The following is a 12,758-nucleotide window of genomic DNA, read 5'->3' as shown; positions in this document are numbered from 1 at the left end:
TGTGCAGCAATCTACAGGGGGGCTGTGTGTGGAGCTATCTACAGGGGGGCTGTATCTGGCGCTATGTACTGGGGGCTGTGTCTGCCGCTATGTACAGGGGGGCTGTATCTGGCGCTATCTACAGGGGGGCTGTGTGTGGCGCTATGTACAGGGGGGCTGTGTCTGGAGCTATCTACAGGTGGGATGTGTGTGGAGCTATCTACAGGGGGGCTGTATCTGGCGCTATGTACAGGGGGGCTGTGTGTGGCGCTATGTACATGGGGGCTGTGTGTGGCGCTATGTACAGGGGGGCTGTATCTGGCGCTATTTACAGGGGGGCTGTGTGTGGCGCTATCTACAGGGGGCTGTATCTGCCGCTATGTACAGGGGGGCTGTGTGTGTGGCGCTATCTACAGGGGACTGTATCTGATGCTATGTACAGGGGGGCTGTGTCTGGAGCTATCTACAGGGGGGCTGTATCTGGAGCTATCTACAGGGGGCTGTGTGTGACGCTATCTACAGGGGGGCTGTGTGTGGCGCTATCTACAGGGGGCTGTATCTGACGCTATGTACAGGGGGGCTGTCTAGAGCTATCTACAGGGGGGCTGTATCTGGAGCTATCTACAGGGGGGCTGTGTGTGGCGCTATCTACAGGGGGGCTGTGTGTCACGCTATTTACAGGGGGCTGTGTGTGGAGCGATCTGCTGGAGCCATCATTGGGGAACCAGAGGTGAAGGCACCAGAACGTTCAAGTCGTCGTTTCCTGAGACGTCGGTCAAGACGTACCGCTAAAGCCATAACCTGATCTAGAGAGTCAGAGGTGGGATAGCTAACTAACTGGTCTTTCAGGGCGTTCGACAGACCCAATCTAAACCGGCACCTCAAGGCAGGGTCATTCCACCGAGAAGCTACATAACACTTCCTAAAGTCAGAACAGATGAGAGAGAACAGAAAGCACGGCGCCACGTGGTGCAGATTACCCAGGTACAAGGTAGTAGACAATGGAGAGTAATACTAACCTGGTATCGGATGATGGAAAGCAATAAAAAGTTAAGGTGCTGCTGCTGCCAGGACTCAAAACCGGTGTTTCAGATGAAAGACCGCAAAATAAGTGCTGGGTTAGCAAGAAAAGGGAGTCTCCGCGGGCGCTGCTGCACTTCAATGGGACCAGAAGGACACAAAAGTTCGGAGTGACGATAAGTGATGTACGAGAGAATAAATGATAAAGTAGGATTTATTGATATAATGACCAAATTGTCATTATATCAATAAATCCTACTTTATCATTTATTCTCTCGTACATCACTTATCGTCACTCCGAACTTTTGTGTCCTTCTGGTCCCATTGAAGTGCAGCAGCGCCCGCGGAGACTCCCTTTTCTTGCTAACCCAGCACATAAAGTCAGAACAGTACTCCTCAACGGGTCTCTTACCCTGACGTAAGGTCTCCAGCTGACTCTCGGCAAAGGCAGTCTTGTCAGTTTCGTCATAGATGAGCCCGAGAGCAGAAAAAAAAGGTCAACAGAAGAAAGTTCAGGGGCGTCAGGAGCCAAGGAGAAGGCCCATTCCTGGGGGCCGTCCTGGAGCAGGGACCTAATTATACCCACTCGCTGGCTCTCGGAAATAGAGTCTATATCTCTCCCGAAAAGAGAAAAAAGTCCTCCGGTTCCCTGAGACTCGGTCAGGCAACTTGAGGTGGGGTTCAAGAGGTGAGGTGAAGGGTACTACCTGGGTAGCATCACGCTGGTTGAACCTCTGAGCCAGGTCTTGGACCTGTAGGGAGAGACCCTGCATTTGCTGTGCTAGGGCCTCAAGGGGGTCCATAGTAGAGTCAGGGACCAGGGTAAGAAAAGGTATAAGGCCTGTGATTATATAATGAATCGGGTTAGGGAGACGACAGGTGAGCCCTAATCTACCCGCAACTCAGTCCCTGCCTACTTGCACGGCCTGTCCTAAGTGACGGCGTACAACTGGGCGACGGTCCCTACGCTCAGTAAGTGCAAGACAGACAACACAAGACAAGGGCACACAGAAACAAAGGGGGAAGTAGGGGCAGTTGCCCACAGAAAAAACGTGAGCAACAGGCAGTGGTGAACGAGCCGAATCAAACCAGGAGAGTACGTAGTAGCAAAACAGAGCAGAAGGATGGTCAGGCAAGCAAGGGTCAATAAGTCACAGCGGTCAATCAGGTAAATAGCAGGAATAGCAGAGCCAGGAAACCAGAGAATCACAGACAAGGAACATGCTGCAAGTGAGGGTATAAATAGACCAAGGGCGGGAGCTAGTACTGTCAGGCCAGGCTGTGATAGGTTCTCCCTCTACTCAGCCTGCAAGCCTGAGTGGTAACAAATCGCGTCACTCTAGCAGACCTTGGAGCTGATGAAGGCTGATTAACCCCGGGCGTCAACACAGAACCTGTGTCTGGCAAACCCTTTACATAGTCGCAGTAGAACCTGACGGACATGCCTCTGAGGGGTCATCAGATCTGGCGAGAAAATCAAAAAATCATCAAGATAAACTACAACACAGATTAAGAGGAGATCTCGGAAGATATCATTGACGAATTCCTGAAACACTGCGGGAGTGTTACACAGTCCAAAAGGCATCACTAGGTATTCGTAGTGCCCGTCTCGGGTATTGAACGCCGTCTTCCACTTGTCCCCTTGACGGATTCGAATCAAATTATAAGCCCCACGCATGTCTAATTTTGAAAAAAATTTGGCTCGTTTACGGTCAAACAGCTCGGATATAAGTGCCAATGGGTATTTGTTCTTGACCGTGATCTGGTTGAGACCACGGTGGTCAATGCAGGGTCGAAGAGATCCATCTCTCTTCTTAACAAAGAAGAAGCCAGCCCCGGGGAGGAAGATTTTCGTATAAAACCCCTCTCCAAATTCTCCTTGATATAGGCTGACATGGATAAAGTCTCTAGCAAGGAGACAGGATATACCCGTCCATGGGGAAGAGAAGCATTTGGAACCAGTTCAATGGGACAGTCATAATTCCGATGTGGAGGCAACGTCTCAGCCTCTCGCTTTCTGAAGACATCCGCAAAACTGGCATACTGAGATGGTAGATCGGAGAGTGACTGAGGCAGAAGGGGCATAACAGGACGAACTTGTGACAGGCAATGGCTATAGCATCTGGGACCCCATTGAAGAATTTCTCCGGAACACCAGTCAAGAACAGGGGCGCGTAGGCGAAGCCATGGCAGACCCAACAGGATAGGATTGATAGCCATAGGTAGTACAAGGAAGGCGGTCTGCTCCGAGTGAAGAGCTCCGACCCATAGTGTCAACGGCTTTATGATGAACACAATCGGATCGGGTAATGGTACACCATTCACAGAGACAACAGCCAGGGGTCTCTCCAGAAGAACTGTGGGCAGATGTAAATGATCCACTAGATCCTGCTGGTTGAAATTAGCAGCTTCTCCGGAGTCAACATAGGCAGAGGAGGGATGTGACGTTTCTCCGGAGACAATGGCCACAGGAATCGATAATTTGGAAGAGGTTTTAACATTTGGAGACATCCCACCTAGAGTTGCTTCTCCAACCAACCCTAGGTACTGGAGTTTCCCGGTTTCTGTGGGCATTGGCTCACAAAATGACCCTTAAGGCCACAAGAGCGTCTGCGCTGCTTCTCTTGTTCAGACAACCGGACTCAGTCTATCTGCATGGGTTCTTCAGGTAGCACACTAGGGGAAGGCAATAGTAGTCCCTGGACCGAGGGTGCTGGTCTGTGGCCCCGGCTCTCCTGTCGAACCTCTTGAATGCACTCCCGGATTCTCATGTCAACCAGAGTGGCTAACAGGATGAGGGCATCCAAGGTAGAAGGAAGGTCGTTCAGTTCATCCTTGATGTGAGAGGACAGTCCCTTCCAGAAGGTCACCATTAGTACATCTTTGTTCCATGCCAGCTCTGTTGCCAGGGTACGGAAGGAGATAGCATACTCCCCTACTGTGGAACCTTCTTGCTTGAGGGTCAACAGAGTGGCTGTGCATTGGTTAATAAATCCCCTACAGGCTCTGGGATCACCGTCATAGCGAGGAGGAAGAGGCAGAGGAACTGTGGATCAATCAGAACAATCAGGAGGAGCAACGGGCAATGGCACAGCAACAGCCTCTGGAGTAGGAAACGGAGGAGGAACAGTGAGTTGATCCAGACGGACCATGATAGAATTTACCACCTCCAGGAGTTGATCCTGAAGATTGCTTAGGTCATGCATCTCCGAGTGTATCTTCTGGACTGTGGTCTTGGGCTGGCCCGCGGGTTCCATGGCCTGAGCGTACTGTCATGTTCACAGGGTATGTGGACCCACTAGGCCGCTCCGCCGTAGCGGAGAGGCAGCTGGCCTAGTTACAGTCTATACAAAGGTCTATAGCAGTTCGTAACACTCGGGTACCTGAACTAGTCCAGACAGTGGCTGTGGCTTCAGCATGGATGGAGGTAGGTTCAGCAGGTTGCACCAGACGTGGCGGACAGTACAAGACGTGGCAGAAGACACTGGATGTGGCAGAAGATACTGGATGTGGCAGAAGACACTGGACATGGCAAACGACAGCAGTTGCAGTAGACACGACTCCAACACTAGTAGGCACAGAACAAGAACACAGCATGGGATACAGGAACAGGTAACAGGACACGGTAACAACTGGAACAGGAAAACACTAAGGGAGCATTTGCAAGACAGACTTGGGATATACTAACAACGCTCAGGCAAGGATCAGAAGGGCAGGGGTCTTCTTATAGTCCAGGAAATCATGTGAGTTGATGATGATGATTGTTTTCATGTGCGCACGCTGGCCCTTTAAGAGCGAGCTTGAGTGTGCGCACGCACCCTACGGGACACAGCGGACCAGAGCGGAAGTGAGCGCTGGCGTCTCCTAGGAAAGAGATGGGGACCAGCGCTCACAGATCCATGGCTGCGGGCGTCGAGAGGTGAGTAAACCCAACGGCCCGCGGCCATGAACGCTACATGGGTTCAGATATGTGCATCTTTTGATGGTGAGGTTGGGGGGAGTGTGAGCAACGCTACCTCGTATTTTGTAAGTCTTGCAGCTGATAGATGTTTTGTACTGGCCTGTGGCAACATTTCTTGTACTTAATGTGGTACCTGTATGGTGAAAGGGCTCTCAAGTACAATATCTGCTACTTTATCTTTTAAAAGTGCTGCTCTGATGCATGACGGTGCCCCTTTGATCACAGATTTACAGAGTGGTACCCCAATGGTCTTTGTTTTGGCCCATGTAGTTATGTAAAGATGCCTTGTGCATGTCTTTTTGTCTTATGACAAAAGAGGTTAAGGGTATGTTCACACGTAGTCAACCAAAACGTCTGAAAATCCAGAGCTGTTTTCAAGGGAAAACAGACCCTGCTTTTCAGACGTTTTTTTTACCAACGCGGCGTTTTTCGCGCCGTTTTCGCTGCGTTTTTTACGTCCGTTTTTGGAGCTGTTTTCATTGGAGTCTATGAGAAAACAGCTCCAAAAACATCTGAAAGAAGTGTCCTGCACTTCTTTTGATGAGGCTTTATTTTTACGAGTCGTCGTTTGACATCTGTCAAACGACGACGCGTAAATAACAGGTCGTCTGCACAGTACGTCGGCAAACCCATTCAAATGAATGGGCAGATGTTTGCCGACGTATTGTAGCCGTATTTTCAGACGTAAAACGAGGCATAATACGCCTCGTATACGTCTGAAATTTGGCCGTGTGAACATACCCTCAAGGTTTTTGTGTAGTCTGGTATGCCTAAGGCCGGTGCAGCTAAAATTGCCTCTTTGAGCTGTTGAAATATTGTCAGTATTCATCAGCTGTCAAGTGAAATTTTTCTGATATTAGTTCTATGGGTATTTCTGCCCTTTTTTAGAACTGTTCTGGCTGCTCCAGTGTTGACTAGGCAGCGTAGGACCTTATCTTGCGGAAGCATTAATTCCACTTGGGCATTAGTTCCAGGTTCGGCTTCTACATTGATAGGCGATATTGGGGTTTATTTGCAATTCTCTGTCTTACTTCCTGCTCTTCTAATGCCCTTATGACCAAAATTGTTTGTTCCAAAGGTATCAGAATACAGTCCAGTTTACTCATTACCGGAAAGGCATCAAAATAAAATGGATTATTTGAGGTAACGGGGTATATAGGTGCAGTCGGTCAAATAGCCTCTACACCTGGGGGGGGGGGGGGGGTGGATAGGTAGCTTCTACTCCCATAAGGGAGTGGTGAGCCTTTCCAGATTTACTGTAACCACATTTCTCATAAGTATCGTTCTCATGTAGGTGTGAAACATTGCAAGAACATACCCGAGTATTTTGTTTTGTTCGTCTCAGGGAATGAGTGTAGGGAGTATGCTGAACTGTAGTGGACTGCGCGCCAGTTTTCGATCCATGAGAGCAAAAACTCCAACATGTCACGAAGCGGGTTAGTGGACCCACTAGGCCGTACCGCCGTAGCAGGAAGGCAGCTGGCCAAACCACAGGAAACCCCAGAAATACAATGTCCCGCACAAAGGTACCTGGATAGTCCAGACGGTGACCGAAGCTCTGGAACAGATGAGATGGGTGCAGCAGATGGCGCCAAATGTGGCAGATGACACAGGAGCCGCCAGTTGCGCCAGACGTGGCGGATTCCTCAGGACGTGGCAGATGACACAGGACATGGCGGATTCCTCCGGACGTGGCAGATGACACAGGACGTGGCAGATGACACAGGACGTGGCAGATTCCTCGGGAGGTGAGTAAACCCGACGGCCCACGGCCATGCATGCTACAGTATCCACCCTCTTACACCCCCTCTTCTAATGGCCAGAGTGAGAGAGGAACTTTTTAATAAGAGCAGGAGCACTGAGGTTCTCTTCTGGCTCCCAGGACCTCTCCTCAGGACCAAACCCTCTCCAGTCCACCAAATAGAAAGTCCTTCCTCCTACCCTTTTGCAGTCCAGGATCTCCTTTACCTCGAATACATCAGAAGGACCGCTGGAAGCAACTGTGGAACTAGAAGTCTTGCTGTAGCGGTTCAGGACCACAGGTTTCAGGAGGGACACATGGAAGGAGTTAGGGATTCTGAGGGTAGGAGGCAGCCGCAGCTTATAGGAGACAGGGTTGATTTGTTGCAGGATCTCGAAAGGACCAAGGAACCTGGGAGCAAACTTGTATGAAGGCACCCTCAAGCGAATGTTCCAAGAGGACAGCCAGACTTTAGTCCCAGGAAGATACTGAGGCGGCTCTCTTCTCTTAGTATCTGCCTTTCGCTTCATGCGATCTACCGCCAGCAAAATAGAGGACCGGGTCTGTTGCCAGATTTGCAGGAAGTCCCCATATGCAGAGTCAGCAGCGGGTACCTGAGATGAAGTTGATACAGGAAGAGGGACTCTGGGATGTTGACTGTACACGATGAGAAACGGAGTGGAAGTGGTGGACTCACTTGTGTGGTTGTTGTAAGAAAACTCGGCCCATGGAAGAAGCTGTACCAAGTTATCATGCTGTGAAGAGATGAAGTGGCGGAGATAATTTTCCATGATCTGGTTGATCCTCTCAACTTGCCAATTGGACTGGGGGTGATAGGCAGAGGAAAAGTCCAAACTCACATCCAGGAGTTTACAGAGGGCTCTCCAGAACTTACAGGTAAACTGAACACCCCGATCTGACATGATGTGAAGAGGCAAGCCATGCAAGCGAAAGATATGTAGAATGAAGAGACTCGCCAGACGAGGAGCAGAAGGTAGGCCGGTCAGCGGGATAAAATGAGCCATCTTAGAGAACCGGTCCACCACCACCCAGACAGTGTTACATCCTGCTGAGGGGGGAAGGTCTGTGACGAAGTCCATCGCAATGTGCTGCCAGGGGGCATTGGGTACAGGCAGAGGTTGAAGCAGGCCGGCAGGCTTGGAGTGAGTCACTTTGTTAGAGGTACACACCGTGCAAGAAGAGACAAAGTCCAGAACATCTTTAGGTAGCATGGGCCACCAAAAGTGACGAGCAATCAGGTCTCGGGTTTTACGGACACCAGCGTTCCCAGCAAGTTTAGAACTATGTCCCCAGCGGAGAATTCTTCTCCTGTCTGCCAGCCGAACAAAAGTCCTCCCAGGAGGGATGTCTCTAACCTGCAGAGGATTAGCAGTAACAATGCAGGACGGGTCTATGATGGTCTGAAGGGACTCCACCATGTCTTCCGTCTCAAATGATCTGGACAGGGCATCGGCCCTCACATTCTTGTCCGCGGGACGGTAGTGGAGCACAAACAGAAAACGGGTGAAGAACAGCGACCACCTGGCTTGACGAGGATTCAGTCTTTGAGCGGACTGAAGGTAGGTAAGATTCTTGTGGTCGGTGAAGATCAGGATGGGGTGAGCAGCGCCCTCCAGAAGATGTCTCCACTCCTCCAGAGCCAATTTGATGGCCAGCAGCTCCCGATCTCCAATGGAGTAATTGCGCTCAGCAGAAGAAAACAGTCTAGAGTAGTAGCCACATACTACTGCCTTTCCTTTGGAGCTCCTCTGGAACAGAAGTGCACCTGCACCAACAGAGGAAGCGTCCACTTCCAGTGAGAACTGCCGAGATACGTCAGGATAATGGAGGATCGAGGCTGAAGTGAAGGCTCTCTTGAGGCTAATAAATGCGGACTCTGCCTCTGGAGTCCACACTTTGGTGTTCACACCCTTCTTGGTAAGGGTCGAGATGGGAGACGTCAGAGAAGAGAAGTTAGGAATAAACTGCCAGTAGAAATTGGCGAATACCAGGAACCGCTGTATGGCCCTTAAGCCTTGGGGACGTGGCCACTCCAGGACAGCCTTCACTCTCTCAGGATCCATCTTGAGGCCTTGATCTGAGATGATGTAGCCCAGGAAGGGCAGAGAACTCTTCTCAAAGACACACTTCTCCAACTTGGCATATAAATGATTCTCCCTCAATCGTAGTAGAACCTGACGGACATGCCTCCGATGAGTCATCGGATCTGGGGAGAAAATCAAAATATAATCGAGATAAACAACAACACAGACATAGAGTAGATCCCGGAAGATATCGTTAACGAACTCCTGAAACACCAGTGGGAGCGTTACACAGTCCGAAGGGCATCACTAGGTATTCATAGTGCCCGTCCCGGGTGTTAAATGCTGTCTTCCATTCATCACCCCAGCGAATCTGGACTAGATTATAAGCCCCACGCAGGTCTAGCTTAGAAAAAATTTTGGCCCCTCGTATGCGATCAAACAGCTCAGAGATGAGTGGCAACGGGTATTTGTTCTTGACTGTGATCAAGTTGAGGCCCCGGTAGTCAATGCAGGGACGAAGGGATCCATCCTTCCTTTTAACGAAGAAGAATCCAGCCCCGGCCGGGGAGGAAGATTTCGTATAAAACCCCTCTCCAGATTCTCCTTGATATAGGCCAACATGGATAGAGACTCAGGCAAGGAGAGAGGATATACCCGTCCACGGGGGAGAGAGGCATTAGGAACCAGTTCAATGGGGCAGTCATAGGTCCGATGTGGAGGCAGCGTCTCAGTCTCCTTTTTGCTGAAAACATCTGCATACTGAGCAAAATGGGGAGGCAGTCCCTCCAACGACTGAGGCAGAGGACGCTAGACAGGATGGATCTGCAACAGACAACGACCATGGCACTTGGAGCCCCATTGGAGAACCTCTCCAGAATTCCAGTCCAGGACTGGGGCATGTAGTCGAAGCCAAGGCAGGCCCAGCAGAACAGGATTGATGGCCTTGGGCAAAACAAGGAAAGAAATAAATTCAGAATGAAGCACTCCAACCTGGAGCTTCAACGGCCTGGTTTTAGAGATGATGGGATCAGCCAGAGGCAGTCCATTAACTAAGGCAACAGCCAAAGATGTCTCCAGGGGAACTGTGGGCAACTGAAGATGATCCACCAGCTCTTTCTGGATGAAGTTTGCAGCAGAGCCAGAGTCAAGATAGGCAGAAACTTGATGCGTCCTCTCGTCGGATACCAGGGTCACAGGAATAGTCAATTTGGAAGCGAATGCTCTGTTAGATTCCGTTCCACCTAGGGTTGTCTTTCCAACCAATCCTAGGCAATGGGGTCTCTCCGGCCTCTGGGGACACAGACGCACAATATGGCCTCCATGGCCGCAATACAGACAAAGTCCAGAAGTGCGTCTGCGTTGTTTCTCCTGGGTAGACAATTTGACATAATTACCCTGCATCGGATCCTCTGGTGGGACGACTGAGGAGGATTGCGGGACAGCAGAATCCAGCCTGGGAAGTTCTCTCCCCCGGAGAACCTCTTGGGAATGTTCCCGGATCCTCATGTCGACACGGGAGTCGAGTAGGATAAGATCGTCCAGGGTAGATGGCAGATCACGAGCAGCCAGCTCGTCCTTGATCCCTGAAGACAGTCCCTGCCAGAATGTAGCCACCAAAGCCTCGTTCCAGGTTAATTCAGCAGCCAGGATACGTAACTGGATGGCATACTCGCCCACGGAGAGGTCTCCCCTGGTGTAGGGTTAGCAAGGATGCAGCAGCCGAAGAACCTCTCCCAGGTTCCTCAAAGATCGAGCGGAAGGTCCATAAGAAGCACTGCAAGTCCCGGGTCTCTGGTACCTGATGTACCCACAGAGGATTGGCCCATGCCAGGGCTTTGCCAGTAAGGAGAGAGATGATGAAGGCGATCCTGACGCCATCCGAACAGAAGGACCTGGCATGTAGTCTGAAATGGATCAGGCACTAATTCAAAAATCCCCTGCAGGACCTCGGATCTCCGTTATAGCGTGGAGGTAGCGGCAAGAAACACAGGGGGTTGGTACCAGTACAGACAGGAAGTGTAGCAGGAGGAACCGCAGGGGCGGGTGCGGTGATGACTGTGGTTGGAGCGAGAAACCGATGGGCTATGGCGTTCACCGACAGGAGGAGCTGGTCTTGTCGTGACTGGAGATCCTCCATCTCGGCCAGCATGGCTTGTGTCGTCAAAGTCTCAGGTTGACCAGCGGGGTCCATGGCCCGAGCGTACTGTCACGAAGTGGGTTAGTGAACCCACTAGGCCGTACCGCCGTAGCGGGAAGGCAGCTGGCCAAACCACAGGAAACCCCAGAAATACAATGTCCCGCACAAGGGTACCTGGATAGTCCAGACGGTGACCGAAGCTCTGGCACAGATGAGATGGGTGCAGCAGATGGCGCCAAACGTGGCGGATGACACAGGAGCCGCAAGTTGCGCCAGACGTGGCGGATTCCTCCGGACGTGGCAGATGACACAGGACGTGGCAGATGACACAGGACGTGGCAGATTCCTCTGGACGTGGCAGATGACACAGGACGTGGCAGATTCCTCTGGACGTGGCAGATGACACAGGACGTGGCAGATGACACAGGACGTGGCACGACTTGATACTAAGGCAAAGCACGGGAAACCGGAATGGGGAACAAGGCACGGGTAACAACAGGAACGGGAAACACATTGGACCATTTGCCAGACAGACTGGGAAAACTAACAACGCTCAGGCAAGGATTAGAAGGCCAGGGGCCTTTTTATAGACCAGGAAATCGTGGCAGTTGATGATGATGACGACGATTTCTTATTTGCGCTGGCCCTTTAAGGCCGGGCGGGAGCGTGCGCGCGCACCCTACGGGACACAGCCGAACAGAGCGGAATTGAGCGCTGGCGTCTCCTAGGAGGGAGACGGGGACCAGCGCTCACAGATCCATGGCTGCGGGCGTCGGGAGGTGAGTAAACCCGACGGCCCGTGGCCATGGACGCTACACAACACTCATTAATCCCTAGTCGTTTGGCATTTCTACATTTAAAACAAAAGGGTGCATTCATAGGATTACATTGGCTATCTATGGGGCACTCCCACCCTCTGTAGATAACAGTTTTAAGATCTGGATACAACCAGGATCCTTCCCTTATAGTCTTTTCCATATTGATACCTGAGATGGGGATAGGTGGGGATATGGAGAGCAATGGAGCGGTGTGAAACCGTAGCGGAATGCAGCTTCACTGGAGCAGAAGTACCAGGATCAGTAATGGGGTTTAGTGGAGGCGTGTAATACTTAATTTTGGCCACTAGATGGGGTATCGGCATGGCCTGGGAGGGGATATATAAAGGAGAACAAAGGGAGCTTACCTCATTCAGTAGCAGTGTAGAGAAGTTGTAGGTTGCTGCAGGAGTAGCTAATTAGCCTTAGGAAGCATGGCGTCCTCCATGGACGAATTTTTGGCGGCCGTCCGGCAGGCGGTGACTCAGCGAGGACAGGACTGGGTGCAGGTCACGCTAATGGCTGCAGTGGCCGTTCCTGGGGAAACGAGGACAGCACTTCCGGTCTAGGAGCGGGCCCGGCGTTCCAGGCCACCCGGCCGCCCAAGTCCGGAGCCCACGCCCAGGGTTTGGCGCCGGCTTGGGAGCCCCACCAGGGACCCTCCTGTAGTTGCAGGCCGGCAGCGGTCTGCTCCGGTGGGCCTGCGGTCGGGGAGGAATCCCGTGCGCCGGCGGGACCCAGCGGAAGGTGGGAGGGGGACCGCCCCTCCTCCCCTTCTAATCGTCGCATTGAAGCGCAGGAATCGGCGGCTATATCCCCAGGTGAGAGACTGGCCATGCAGGGGGATGTACCTGCTACGGGAGCCGCCCGTTCCCTGCGGCGGGCTCTCGGAGGAAGAGGGCGACTGCAGCTTTACTTGCTGGAGCAGGGGGGAGCGTGGGCCCTGCAGATCTGGTCGCACATCGCCGTGGCCTGCACAGTCCGGCTGGCCGGCGGCTTGGACAAAGAGGGGGGCGGAGCCTGTATTCCCTGCTGCCGCACGTGCTGCTGGAGCAGCAAT

This window comes from Rhinoderma darwinii, chromosome 1, assembly GCF_050947455.1.
Source record: "Rhinoderma darwinii isolate aRhiDar2 chromosome 1, aRhiDar2.hap1, whole genome shotgun sequence".
NCBI classification, from domain to species: Eukaryota; Metazoa; Chordata; class Amphibia; order Anura; family Rhinodermatidae; genus Rhinoderma; species Rhinoderma darwinii.
Note: the sequence above shows the minus strand (reverse complement) of the source record.